Source organism: Pinus tabuliformis, chromosome 1_1 (genome assembly GCF_031772625.1).
Source record: "Pinus tabuliformis cultivar Carrire ecotype Pingquan chromosome 1_1, CPIR1, whole genome shotgun sequence".
Classification (NCBI taxonomy): Eukaryota; Viridiplantae; Streptophyta; class Pinopsida; order Pinales; family Pinaceae; genus Pinus; species Pinus tabuliformis.
Window position 1 is genome coordinate 37,429,537 of NC_142297.1, and position 15,993 is coordinate 37,445,529.

Here is a 15,993-nt window from a genome sequence, read left to right on the forward strand (position 1 = left end):
CCATCCCCTCCATGAACACTCATTTTTTTCAAGGTTCGGATACAATTTAGTCATGGTTCAACCTTCTACAAGAAGCTACAGAACTTTCTACAGGAAGTTCTATATTTTTACCAGAAATATCATGTAGAAGCCTTTGGGCAGGCCAGAATCAATTATGGAGAGGGATTTGAAGCTAGAAGTCCGTTGAGGAGGCATGCAACCACTCTTTTCTTCCATCCTCCACTGGTTTCATCTCCTTTCACCACCATTGCCACCATCAGATTGAATATACTTGCACAATCATACCAAAGCTGAAACTTCTCTAGGAAAAGGAGCACAGGCAGTGGGAAGAAGCAAAGAAGCATGGTTTCATGACAGAGAAGAGGACATCACTTCAGAAGCTTGACATGACAGGGAGGTCACCAGGGCCATCAAAGATGAGGAGATAGATTGGTTGCTCAGAGGATGAGCAACACTTTCAGTAGGGGGGTGATGATGAGCCCCAAAAATGGATACTTTTTTGGGCTCATTCAACCTCCTAATTCGACTTAATCCACCATTCTCATTAGTTTATTGCATGTTTTTAATTATATTTATGCTAATAGAGTGAATTGGGTTAGTCATTATGCCAACAAGTCTAGTGGGTGCTTTGTGTAGCCTTTTTGGTCAATTTGGAGACAAAATTGAAGGGTTTAATGAGCAATTGGCAGCCAAATTCGTGGAAGAACAAGGGAGAGGATTTGTAGGAAGGTGTCCCCTTCATTTATGGGCCCTTACCTCGAATTATCCACCATCAGCTCGGAGTTCAAGGGCCACCAAATCAATTAACACAAGGGCAGCCAAGCAAGTCAAGTAGGACTGCTGTTAACTACAAGTTTTGGGCAGCCGAGTCCCTAAAGTTTAGGAGGACTGTTGGGGTCCTCAATTTGTATAAATAAGAAGGCTTAGGGCCTCATTTTGGTTAGCTAGTGGTTAGTCAATTTGTAGCTAGTAGTTAGCCAGTAGTTAGTCATTTTGTAGTTCGATTTTTAGGCAATAGATTAGCTTTGCTTTCAGCTCATTTTCAAGTTTCCCTTGTGGACAGTTTTGATGTAACTCTTCATTTCTTGATCAATAAAGATGAATCCAGCTTTGCACCAGCTCTAAATCTCTCTTAGGAGGCTGTATCTCTTGGGGTTGGGCCCATCTCAAGCGCCCAGTACCTCCTTTGTTTACCTTTATGTGTCTTTGCTGCATTCTTAGAATAAGATCTACCATTTAGATCTAAATCTTGGTTTGTTATTTAGGTTGATTTTGATGATTAAAGTAGATTTTCATATTCAGATTGATTTGATAGGTTAATAACATAAAGGATCCTTGGAAAAAGGGCTCAAGCACCTCTGATCTTACCTCTCCCTCAGTGGGATCGTGAGTTGAGACAAAGGTGACCTTGCTGCCCAACAAAAACACTAGTCTGCTTGTCCATGCAATCTGTGGTGTAATGTTTTCATTTGTAGGAGTTAATCATGCGTTCAGGCCTTTTGAAATGCTTCTTTGCTTAAGTGTTGTACATGGTTCTCTTTATGAATAAAGCTGTTGTTCATTTGTTTCATTGACAGTTAGACTAGATTAGCTAAGATTTCGATCGTGTGCAGGACTTAGTTGATTCAGTTAAGTGTACACCGTGCAAGGCATCTCCATCTCTCTCTCATTCACCCAAGCTTCGTTTAGGCCAGCTGCTCCATCTCCTAGTTAGGTTCCTCGTCTCATAACTGTCTTTCTGCCCATGTAACCCTACCTTATTGCTCCTCCATTGTATTAGCCTTCTTTAAGTCAAGCCAGCTTTCCACACCCTCTCACCACTCCAACCATCAGCCCTTGGGTCATTTCAGGCCCCTACTCTACCTCCCTATCCATTCATGCACCTTACCTCACTCACCCATCCTCCAAAATCCAATTTTTAAACATCCTGTAGAAAAATTATAGAACATCCTGTAGAAATCCTAAACATCCTGTAGAACCCCTGCAGACTTCCTGTAGAAGCTCACGAATGAGGTTTCCTGATAGCAAAACTTTGTGAAACTCTTTGGAAGGGTGTTAGGGACCCCTTAGACCCTCTCTGAACCTTCCCAACCTTTCCCAAGCATTTCTCCCCTTGATCTACCCCTGCACAGTAAAAAGCCAGTTAGAAGCCCATGCATGATAATTCCAAGAACTTGAACAAAAATACAAAAAGATGTTTTCTTCACGTAGAGGTAGTCTAGACACATGTATTTTACCTTCATAGAAGTAATGGCATCTCTTTTAGTAGTTTGCATTCTCATCTTTGCATCAGTAGGACTAGCTGGTAGAATTAGGGTTTGCTAAGGTTTGCGTTTCTTTTTGGCTTTCAGTTTCTTTCCGCAAGTAGATTAGCTCCCTTTGAGTTAGCTTCCATCCATTAGTTAAAAAGCTTCTTCTAAGAGCTCATAGAAGTTGGCTTAAGCTCCTAGCGGACTTGTGCCAGCTGACCAAGTGACAGTTGCGGCAAGAGCTAGTACTTGTGCATACAGCGCCGTCGCTTCCAAGTTTGTTACGAATTAACGGGTTGATAAAATTAAAGAAGGGAGTTCCAGGAGTTGTAGCACTATTGCTACAATACTGGAGCCCACCAGCGAGCCTCTTCAATCCATTATGGAATGGGAAGCGAAATTGCGAGCAGGATGCTTTCCTCCTCAAATTAGCATGAAAAATCATCTGCTACGACATTTTCACACCCTTTCTTGTAAATTATCTCATAATCATATCCCAACATTTTGGTGAACCATTTATTTTGTTGTTGCGAGGATAGGCGTTGTTAAAAAAAAATTTAAGGCTTTGATGGTCTGTGCAGTTTTGGAAATTCCACCCCAATAAGTATGGTCACCAGGTATCCACTGCATTTAAGATGGCCATCATCTCCTTCTCATAGGTAGATTGTCCCATATTTGTCCCACTTAGTTGTTGGCTAGTGAAAGCCGAGTGTCAACCTTCCTGCATTAAGACCGCCCCAATACCCATACCAAAAGCATCACATTCAATCACAAAATATTTGGTGAAGTCGGGTAGTGCTAATGTGGGAGTGGAACACATGGTATGTTTGAGAGCTATAAATGCCTATTGTGCTTCATCATTCCAAAGAAATGAATTTTTCTTAAGAAGGTGAGTGAGGGGTCTAGCAATGTGACCATAATTGTGGACAAATTTGCTCTTCAAGGTCTTTGGTTGAGGCCACTCCTGCATTGCTTGGATCCTTTTGGGGACCATCCTGACACCTTCACGCCCCAAAATGTGGCCCAAATACTCAACTTCTTCCATGCCAAAAGAGCACTTGGACATCTTGACAAATAATTTATGCTTTCGAAGTAATTGCAAGAGCAAATCTACATGCTGAAGATGTGTTGCCCAGGTGCGACTGTAGATGAGGATATCATAAAAGAAAACAAGGACAAATTTTCTAAGATATGGTTTGAGCAGGTGGTTCATGAGGCTCTAAAAAGTGGATGGGGCATTACAAATACCAAATGTCATGACCAGGAATTCATAATGTCCTTAATGAGTTCGGAAAGCAATCTTTGGAATGTCTACTTCTTTCATGTGAATTTGGTGATAGCCCGAGGGAAGGTCGAGCTTAGTAAGGAATTGAGCCCCATTTATCTCATCCAGCAAATCATCGACAACCGGGATGGGAAATTTATCTTTGATCATCAGCTTGTTGAGGGCCCTGAAGTTTGGACACATACGCCAGTCCCCATCTTTCGTGAGCGCCATGACCACAGGCGATGAATAAGGACTAATGCTAGGGCGAATGACGTCTGCTTCTAGGAGTTCCTTGATGATTTTTTCAATTTCATTCTTTTGGGAAAACGGATATCTATATGGGTGCACATTTGGTGGTTGTGCCCCTGGGACCAAAGTAATGCTATGATCATGTTCCCCTTTCGAGGGTGGAAGCTCATGAGGCTTGTCAAAGACCGGCAGATGGTTGTTTAAGATCTGTTGCATCTCAGGATGAATATGACGAGAAGTGGGTTCGAAGGCCTAGATGGCATTAAACTGGGCTATAACTCCATGGTGGCCCTTTTTTAACATTTTTTCCATCCTATGTGAGCTGATGATAGAGGGAGCACCCACTTGGAGTCCCCGGAGGGTATGTGTGTGGTTATTCTGCTTAAAGCTCATATATAACTTCTGGAAATCCATTGTGATTGGGCCAAGTGTGCGGAACCATTCAACACCCAAGACAATGTCACACCCACCCATATGTATGGAAAACATGTGGGTCTTTAGTTGATAATCCCCCATTTGAAGTTTGACATTTTCACAGTGGCCTTCACATTTCATTGTCCCCCCATTAGCAATTTGGACCTGGAAATTAGAGACTACTCTGACAAAACAATGCACTACTTCAGCGACTCTTTGATGGATAAATTTATGCGTACTGCCACTATCAATCAAGACTACTACAGGGAAATTCTTAATAAAACCTCTGATTTTGAGAGTTTGGGGAGAATAAATCCGTGCCAAATCATGAAGCAAGATAATTGGTTCATCAAGTGCATTGTCTGACTAGTTGTCCTCATCTTCCTCCTCTGGTTCCTCAAATGGTGAGGCTTCCTCCGATGAACTGTGATCAGTAGCGTCAATTTGAAAGAATTTGGGTTCCTTACATTTATGCCCCAGGGAGTATTTCTCACCACAGTAGTAACACAATCCTTGCTTTATTCTTTCTGCCAATTCTGTTGGTGACACCTTTTGTACCTTAAGTGTTTGGGTAGTGCTTTGAACCTGGGTGGGGCGACCCTTGGCTATGAAATTTGGACGAGTGGACTAGACCGCTAACATGCGTTCTACTTCACGAGCTATCTTGCAAGCATCCAGCCATGAGATTGGGTGTTGCTATTAGAAATGGGCTTGTATGGCTTCTCTGATACCACTGACAAAACATTCCAAGTAGAACTCATCTTGTAGTCCTCCTGTGTGGAAAGCTAAGGCTTCAAAGGATGTAATATATTCTTGCACTATTCTTGTCTTTCGGAGCTTAGTAAGACAACCCAAAAAATTAGGTTCATGGTCAAAGCGATCCGAAAGGGCTTTTGCGAATGTCTGCCAAGTCACGGGCCTTCCATAACAACGTTGATGCCACTGCCACCATTGCCATCTTTCGTGGTCCAAGTACATGTTTCCCACACTTAGCAGAATCACCTCATCTCTGATGTGATTCAATGTGAAATATTTCTCCATTTGTGCTAGCCATGTGGTTGGATGAGAGCAATCAAATTTATACATGTCCAGCTTGGGTGGTCGTGGCTGAGACTGTTGGTGGTTTCCATAGAAGTGAAGAGAAATGCTAGACTTGCCCTCAATGTGTTCATGAAAATCATATGCCTCTGATTGTTCCCCCGGCTTGCCCTTTGTGAGAGTTGCCTGTAAGTTCCGGATCTGTTCCATTAACTCCTCCAACCTATGTTCAAGGGCATCTGTCTTCTCATTGGCCATAGCTTGAGCTCTGGTTTGTACCATGCATAGATCTTGTGCACTTATCATTACCATGAGAAAAAATTTGGGACCACTCGATTGTTTTTACGTTGACAAGTGAATGGTACCACCTTGTTCAGCTTGTCGACCTGATTCTTATGGGCTAAGTCTCCTATAAGCATCCTGGGAGTTTTTTTTTTTTTTTTTTTTTTTTTTTTACTCCGAGAGGAGTTTTACTCCGTGCTTAGGAATACTACAATCGTCGATTCCCTAAAAAGTTGCTTCTACCCAATGTCCTATGAGAATCCTGCCTAGGTATAGGAGCCACACAAATAGTTAGATCAGTCGACGAAGCCCTCAACTATAGAGAGTGGAAGTGATCGAACCCCTGCTGGTAGATATGAATGGCGAATCTGATAGATCTAATTGGTAGATCTGATAGATCAGAACTGATTGTTGTTGTAGCAACCGAACCCAACTTGCTAGATCTGATCAAGCAAAGATGATGCATGATTGAGAGAGAGACAAGGGAACTAGGGTCTCAAGGAGTGTAAGATGCTACAGATCGCAATATACATAAGGGTTCGATAGTAGTACTCGGCCCAATCTTTTAGGGCACTAACCAAGGAGTATCAACCGTACCCTTATCCGTACAACCCGACTACCCTATCGTACATGCGAGTAATCACCCCGAGTGTTGTTCTCAGTGTACTGTAGCAACAAGACGGCAAACGGTTTATCTATGGTGAGGTTTCAAGTGAGCCTAGGGGGCTTCCGATATACCCAAAGGGTACTTGGAAGACATTCCGTGCACGATTCTGTCTAATGCGCTACTACTTGAAGGGGTACCCACATGGGTTACAAGGGAGTCCAACAAGTGTGACCACCTCTTGTATTTCTTGCGTGCATGCCTCCCCAAATCCGCAGGTTTATGCACTCAACGACAGATCTCATGGTTTGAAGACTTCAGCACACATCTGTAGCCAAATTTTTTCTTGCCAAAAATGCAGATCCCACCAGCCCTGGAAAGCACTCTGATACCACTTGTTATGCTCTTTACCTACGAGAAGATACTAGAATACCAAATATGAAATATACCCAAAACATAGAACAATAAGAAATAACAGCATGTATTTTATTATTTAGAAAGGAAAGCAATGTTCACTTGCCTCTTCGAGGGGGCAACCTCCAATAGAGCTAGGCTCAATTACAAAATAAGACACAATGCTCCTTGAGGGGAGTCTCTATCCTTTATATAGGATTCATACATGCAATACCATGGGTCAGTACCATGGTTCTTATTAATACCAACTATCTAATACCATGGCCCATTTGCAACTAATTGTGGTCCCTTCTTTAAATGTGGGTCAACCACTTACAATTATTAATATGGGCTTTATTAACTCTTTACTTAACTATAACTATGAATCGACCCTATTACATAAATAAGGGGGTTAGGGTTGGACCCTAACATCATGCTAGAAAATTCATGTTGCATCTAGGAATATTCATGCACCATGAAAGTCAAAGCTATGCCTAATAGAAAGAAGTCATGGCACATATGTGGATGGATATGGCTACGCAAGGAAATTCATGAATCATACGAGGAGGTGATAGATATGCAAGGAAATTCATGGAGCTAAAAACATGAAGGGAATAACTTCCTCACTAAAAGGGAGTGTTATATTTTGGGCAGCTCAGAAGGTATTTCCAATAGAGGACAACCCACAATAAGTTTCTTGTTGGGCGAGTTACCCAAAATGGGGCTTTAGACCTAAGATGAGGTTTAGGACCAAAATAAATAAATAATAATTTATTCTAAGGGTCAAATAAGTGAAAACCTTCGATCTAGAAGGCTTCCTAAATGACCCAAGGAAAATTATTTAAAGATCCTAAGGTGAGGTTCATGAGACAATTAAGTGCAAGAGATATGTAGCTCTCTTATTCCAAGAAATTCCTAGGAGGGACTATTTCTACTGACAGGGTCCTAGAGAGTCTTTTTCTATGAAAATCGTCAAGGGTGCAATACTGTCAGGGGTTTGAAGGCTTTATCTAAGGTCAATGTTGAAGTTGTCCCATGTTCTTTGTTCGCTGTTGTGAATATAAATCTTATAAAAGATCAAGGGCAGAGCTAAAACACTAACGATCTCATCCCAGGAGTCAAGTTTGATAAGCTAAGGGAGATCCATAGGTCAGGAAGAAGCCATAACCCTAGAGAATCAAGTTAATGGTCTAATTTTTTATGCTAAGGAAGGTTGAGCTTGTGCTCAGATAAGGGTTGAGTTTTTGTGGATATTTTTTTTCCCTAGTAGGGCTTGGCTTTGGTCATGTTAAAGAGGTGAAGGCATCGAGTTCTATGTGTGCATAATTCCCTAGAAGATGTATGAACTAGAAATTTTTACCACCAAAAATTTATGCACGTAGGATCTATTCTCTTTCATGAAGAATGGAGGGATTCAAGCCCTAAAATGAGGTTGGTATAGCCTTAATATAGGTTGCGAAGAGGGCCCACGAGCACTGTGGTACCATGTTGGAGCCTTGGTCTGATCCAAACCATAATGGAGGCCAAAATATGCCTCAAGCTATCTAAGAATGTGGGAGCACCCACATCACAACGCAGTTAGAGGAGGTTACCAAATTGGTACATTGGCTACATGGCCCTAATGAGCGAGAGTGTAGAGACTGATCCATTCACATTTGAGGAAGCAATGTCGAAACCAATATGGGTTGATGCCATGGTTGAGGAGTATGACTCCATTATTAGAAATAGTGTTTGGGAAGTGGTCCCAAGACAAACAAACAAGTCGGTGGTGAGTTTCAAATGGATTTACAAGGTAAAGAAAGTATCATATGGGAGTGTACAGAAACACAAGGAAATATTTTTGGCCAGAGGTTTCTCTCATGTGGAGGGAATTGATTACGAGGAGACCTTTGCTCTAGTATCAAGGTACTCTTCAATCATATATATTCTAGCACTTTCAATGAAGATGGGATGGAAGATACATCATATGGATGTGAAAACAACATTCCTCAATGGTGTGATTGAGGAAGAGGTGTACATTGAGCAGTTGAAAGGATTTGATACCTTCAAAAGAGAGTCACATGCGTGTAAACTCAAATAAGCATTGTATGGGTTGAAACAAGAACCTTGTGCTTGGTACACCAGGATCGAAAGTTATTTCACCAGGTTGGGCTTCACCAAAAGTGAAGTCGATGCGAGCCTTTACCATATTTTGGTTGAAGGTAAATTGTTGATTATATTATTATATTTCGATGATTTAATTCTAACAAGGGATGATAAGCTAGTAAAATATTGCAAATAGGATATTTCAAGAGAATTCGAGATGAAGGACATGGGGCTCATGCATTATTTCCTTGGTATGGAAGTATGGCAGGGAGATGAGGAATTGTTTGTCTCTCAGGGAAAGTATGCCAACGAGATACTAAAGAAGTTCCACATGGAGAGTAGCAAACCCATGGAGACTCCTCTAGCAGGAAATTGGAGGGAGGAAGATGCTACTTCAGGTGAAATAGTGGAGGCTACTATTTATAGGCACCTTGTGGGTTCACTTATGTATTTGGTGAACACACGATCAAACATATGGTTTGCAGTCAACCATATTAGTCAAGAAATGGTTAAGCCAACCAAACTCTCATGGAAGGCATCTAAACATGTGTTAAGATACCTCAGAGGCACCACTTAGATTGGTCTTTGGTACAAATGGACAGAGGGAGTGAAGCTTCAAGGCTTCATAGGTGCATATTGGGCAGGGAGTCCATCCGAAAGGAAGAGCACATTAGGAGAAATCAACCGTAGTTTCTTGGTACAATAGAAAGCATAGATCAGTTGCACTCAGTTCAGCAAAAGCATAGTGCATGGCTACTGTTCAAGCAACTTGTGAAGCTATCTGGACGAGGAAGATCCTTGTTAGGTTATTTAGTCAACAAATGGATCCTACAGTGATTTACTTTGATAATAATAGTTGTTTCAAACTCTATGAGAATCCAATTTTCCATGATTGGTCCAATCATATCGACATCCGTTATCACCATCTACAAAATTGTGTGCATAGGAGAATCATGTTTTTGGAGTACACTCCTACAAAGGAACAAGATGCAGATATTTTGAAAAAGACTTTGTTAATATGCAAATTCGAGTTTCATAAAGGCAGGGTCGGGGTAGTAGATAATCCCTTTCTTGTTGAGAGGGAGTGTTGAAAAAGCAATAAGAAAATCCTAATTTAATTTTGTCCTTGAATTAAATTAGGAATAAAATTGTAGTTCCACATCTCATGACAACTTATATTAGTTAACTAATTTAATTTGACTTAGTTGGCTCAATTAATTCGAGTTGAGGGTCTAAATTGAGTCATTTAGAGTGTCTCCTACATTATAGGAGCCCTGGTTGGGTTTATCTTGAGTTGTAATTAATTAATTTAGTTTATCTGAGTTAAAGTCAGTTAAACTAGTTCCAACTGTTGGTGGAACTAGTGGGAGATCTAGTAGTGTGGTGTTTCCTACAGTCATCAACAAGTAAATTGATGTATCACTCATAAATAACTCATGCATGTCAGATTTGAGAGTTACCTAGTTGATCTTAGAGTTCAGGGACAATGTACTATTAGTTGTATAATAATTTGAATTATACATGTGGTGCATGTAGTCAAAGGAAGACCTATGAGTATTGTGCAATTCCAATTGAGGAATTTACCGAATTAATAGGGGGATAATTCCGAAGAAAACAACACAAGGAAATAGGGACTTGGCCAAGCAGAAAAATGGTTAAGTATTGGCCAAGGCTTGTCTAGAAAGCAGTGAGACAGATAGAGATAGTGCAGAGGATGCTCAGGCTTGAGCAAAGCATTGTAATATTCTCATATTTTTTGACTAATGCAATATACATATAGTAGGGATTTTTAGTTATGGCTTCCCCCAGGAAATCATTGTGTAATGTGTTGAATTAATTATTTCTCTTGTATGCTTCATGATTTAGAGATTATTTAATTATTTCTGATGATAAGTAGAGTATATTCAAGTCTAATGTTTTAGCAAATTAATTTAGCAATTTGAATCTACAAGGAATTTCTACATAACCTTGAGCTACTCTAACCAGCTTCTTTTGTCTACAACGAAGATCTTCGAACCACTTTAGCCTCCTCCTTGGGAAGAAGCTTGACCCTCCTTGCTAATTACGACCCTCCTCATCTAGGGTTGTATAGTTTGCTCCTTTAACTCCCTTCCTTGTTCAAGTGAAGTCCATCTCACTTATACAGAATCTGTGAGGCCTCATCTTAGGTCTCCTCTATTTATCCTTTTCCTCAGGTCACTTAAGAAACCTCTAGGCTTAGGGCTTAGCCTCTTGACCCCTAAAAGTAAATAATTAGTTTTCTTTTGGTCCTCAACCCACACTTTGGGTCTAAAACCCCACTTTTGGGTAAATTTCCCAACCAATAAATTTTGGTGGGTATTCTTATCAAAAATACCTTCTAAGCTACCCAAAATTCTAAAATTCACTATGTTTGGAAACACTTGCTTCACTCACTTGCGCAAGTTTAGTTCTCCAAAATATGTTTCACTAGTTGGTTGCTTCCTAATATGCATCTCCAATAGAAAAATTTCATAGCTACAAATATCTACTTTGGTAGACATTGCCTCAGTTAAGCCATTCTTTGCATTGAAGTCAACTTCCGTTAAATGTTACTTAACCAATGTGCACAAATTCTTTTATTCAAAATAACAAGTAAAATTAATGTTCTAAAATGTCATAGTTGGGACAATTTATCACATGGATCCCTTCAAAGCAAGTGTTAAAGTGAGTTAATAGGGGTTGCATCAATTAATATTGCAATGCCAAAATCCATTGTATTTCCCATCATGTCTTCATCCAAAAACATGTTATTTGGTTTTAATAACAATTAACTACTTGAACAAAATAATCATACTGAAAGTATTCTGTGGAATGGGCCAGATCTATGGCAATTTCTAGTTTTGTTTTCAATTCCAATTCGGATGCATCTTCACCATTGTTATCACTTTTACTAGGATACAATTTTTTCTCCAAGCTTGTGTTATACATAAATTCTAAAACTAATCCTTTAAAATGGAGATGGGAACATGAAGTTATGATTTTCACTAGATTTCAATGTTGAAACTTTAATAGAACATTACATTCTACTCCAAAGATCTTTTCAACCTTCTCTTTTGCAATTTTAAAACTTTCATAGCAATAAGTGTGTCATCAATCAAAGTGCCCGTATAAATTACAAAAAAAATAATTCCGAACAAGTTGGCTTTGGTAAATCCATTTGTTGCTATGTGAATCTCTAGATATGGGATCCTTTTCTACTCTAACCTTTGGATAATTTGTTGCAAGAATCAACACTTTGTATACACTTATTTCCTTTTCAAATGAATATCAAAAGTAGACAACATAGTACAAAAGAAATAGCTCCACTCATTAGAAATAATATTCTTTCCTGGATGAAAAATGACCTCTTGTTGTTTGAGACATAGATAATTGGAATGTTTGTGGTCTGAAAAGCCCAGGATTTCCAATGAAGGACATGGAAACTATTCTATTTGGGAAAAACCCTCCACTTTTGGAATTTCCTCCATGAGATTATTGAAAGAAAATTTCAAATATTGAATCATTTCCAAATTCTTGAGAGTAATTGGAATTGTCCTTAATAGAGAGTTAGAAGAGAGATCTAAGTTCATAAGACATTAAATTTCCAATTGAATTTGGAATAGATCCTAGTAATGTATTTTTATATAAATTCAATGAGCATATCGGTGAACATGCTACTTAGAAATTTGAGAAATGAAATATATGTGATTTTCCATTTTGAAATAATAACATATATATACAATATTCAACAAACCTCTATCCACTTGAAGCTAGAGAGACAAATTCTACATAAAAACTTAGATTTCATTACTCACTACTTTATGAATAAGGCATAGAAAAAAACCTCAATTTCCATATCTCATTGTTTTATCAATAAGATTAACTACCAAATTGAAGTGTTGACTAGGATATAAGAATCATACTACAAGAAGCCTACTATCTGCATGGTCAACAAGACTTCATTGAAAACGGTAAGGAAATCTTTTTAACTTATGTGCAACAATATATGTAGATAGAAAATTTATAGATGCTATAGTTATAATATAACTAAAAAGGATAAAAATACTAAAAATTATAATAAGTCATAGTTTCATAATATTAATTTTCATCCATTTAGCTTGATTTATAAATAAAAAATGTGTGCTTAAAAAATACATTGTATATAGTACAACATCAAGTTCAATTAATGATTCACTAATCTTATTTATTAAAAAAAAAACAAAACAAAAATCATATTTAAAATTAAAATTCAACTTTTAAAATTTTGTTGATAATTTAAACAAATTATATATAACTTACATTTAAATTTATCAAATTATATATTTAAAAGAATAGAGTTGTTGTTGATGTCTCATTAATTTAATTCATATGAAATTTAAAAAAATCTCATTAAAATGGGATTTCAACATTTAAACTATTGTTAAAAAAAAATTATAATTAAAATAATAATCCATTCAATTATGCTTTAAATATAATACAATTAGTTTCATATGATTTTTTGGGAGGGGATCTTACTTCATGGACATGAATATTGACATCACAGATAATAATAATAAATCATATCAAGATGTAAATTTTCATCTAGTTAATAAAATGTCACTAAAGAATTTAATTTTCATAGTAATATTAATTATAAATAGATAATAAACACTAATAAAAGTTTAGTTGAATAATTTAAAATAATATTTAAAAAGTACCACCCTGCTCAGCGGTGGCGAAAGTAAGGCGTTATGGCATGAGAAGAAGAGACAGGGGTCTTGGCAGCGGTATGGATTCGGGAAGTAAAAGGGTTCGGGGACAGAGCAGGAAGGCACATGAGGAAGGCGAGAACTCCATGCAGGAAGCGGGACCAACCAAAAAAATGAGGAGGATGGTGAATCAGAGAATTCGTCGGGCAGAGAGGGCTTATAGCAGAACACAAACCCAGAAGTTAGAAGAATTATGCAGCACCTGGAGGAGGAGTCTCTCCAAGACCAATCTGATGAAGAAATGGAGGACTGGGAATTTCTGTTGCATGATCCAGGCCACACCAGAGGTAGAATGTCTCTGTTTAAACAATCTCTACATATTTACTGGGTAATGAAAAGGCTGCTGGCAAAAGCTTTAGAGCAATTTGCTACGGAGATGGTGGAGATTGCGCAGGGCGGCCCTGATATGCGCTGGGAATTGAGTTTCATCCGCATTGCTCTGGAGAGGCAAGAGGAGAAACTAGATGAAATACAACAGCTACTGAAGGGAGTTCACCAAGGTGCAGATGGAGGAGCAAACCAGCAACCTGCAATGGACGATGTTTGAAAAAAGATATGTTCAGGAAAGCTCATAGTCTTATCAACTATAGTTTTTTGCATGTTTTAGATAGGGAAGTATATTTTATGCAGACCAGTGGAATTAGAAGATCTCAAGACTGTCTTGTTTATCTTGCTAGGATTATCAGACTTTGGGCTTTTTATTTTTGGTCGGCCATTAAAAACTATAGATGGCTTAAATACTCGGTTTCCCCATGAGGGCGAGTTTATAATGTTTTTGATACTATGTAATGTTTTATTTTCTATCCAGTAATAGAAAGAGTACCACCTCAGCTTACAAAAAAAAAAAATATTTAAAAAGTAATTAAACTCCAACATAATTGATATAATCAATTCATTAAGCTAAAATATGTGTTTATAAGTTAATTTCATAGCAAAAAGTGTGTCATCAATCAAAGTTCCCTTATCAATCACAAAATTCCTTGTTGCAAACAAGTTGGCCTTGGTAAATCCATTAGTTTCTATGCGAATCCCTTGATATGGGATCCTTTTCTACTCTAACCTTCGAACAATACATTATAAGAATCAACATTTTGTATACATTTATTTACTTTCCAAATGAATCTCAAAAGTAGACAACACAATATAAAAGCAGTAGTCCACTCATTAGCAATAATACTCCTTCATAGATACAAAATGACCTCTTGTTGTCTGAGAGATAGGTAATTGGAAATCTTGTGGTCTAAAATGGCTAGGATTTCCAACGAAGGACATGAGAGTTTTTCTATTTGGATAAAAAAAAAAAAAAAAAAACTCTTCTGGAATTCCCCCCATGATATTATTGAAAGAAAATTGCAAACAGTGAAGCATTTCCAAATTCTTGAGAGTACTTTGAATTGTCCTTAATAGGGAGTTGACAGAGAGATCTAAGCTCATAAGATTATAAGTTCTAATTAAATTTGGAATAGAGCCTAACAATGCATTTTAAGATAAATTCAATGACATATCGATGAACATGTTACTTAGAAATTTGAGAAATGAAGTCTATGTGATTTTCCATTTTGAAATTATAACATATTTATACGATATTTAACAAACCTCTATCCACTTGAAGCTAGTGAGTCCAACTTAAAAATAAAACCTTAGATTTCATCACTCTCTACTTTATGAATAGGAGCATAGAAAAAAACCTCAATCTTCGTATCTCATTGTTTTATCAATAAGATTAACTATCAAATTGAAGTGTTGAATAGGATATAAGAACTTTACTACAAGAAGCCAAATATCTACATGGTCAACAAGAGTCCTTTGAAAACAACCAGGGTTGAAAGGGTAAGGACGTCTCTTAAACATGTGTGCAAAAATATATGAAGATAGAAAATTTATAGATCATATAGTTATAATATAACTAAAAAAGATCAAAATTACTAAAATCTATAATAAGTCATAATTTCATAATATTAATTTTCATGTCTTTTAGCATGATTTGTAAATGAAAATTGTATGCTTAAGGAATACATTGTATATAGTACAACATCAAGTTATTATATTGACCAAATTATATATTTAAAAGAAAATACTTCTTATTGATGTATCATTAATTTGATTTATATGAAAATAAATAAATAATCACATTTAAATGAATTTTCAATATATAAACTATTGTTAATAACATAAACAAATTACTTATAATTAAATTTAAAATAATAATAATCCATTCACTTATGCTACAAGGATAATACAATTAATTTCCTATGATTTTTTTCCTATTTTCTTTTCTAGGCGATCTTACTTTGTGGATATGAATATTGACATCATTGCTAATAATAATAAATCGCATCAAGATGTAAATTTTTCATCTAGTTAATAAAGTGTTACTAAAGCATTTAATTTTCACATTAATATTAATTATAAATAGATCGTAAACATTAACAAAAATTTAGTTGAACAATTAAAGATAATATTAAAAAAAGAATCAAACTCCAACATAATTCATAAAATCAATTCATTAGCTAAAATATGTGTTTAAAAGTCATAGACGTTTTTTTAAAATAATCATAGCCTTTTAATTATAGAAAAACAAAGAGTGGAATGATTTTTTAAACAACTAAAAATATTGACGTTATGAATGGATAATAAAATAAACGAGTTGCAATTTATATAATA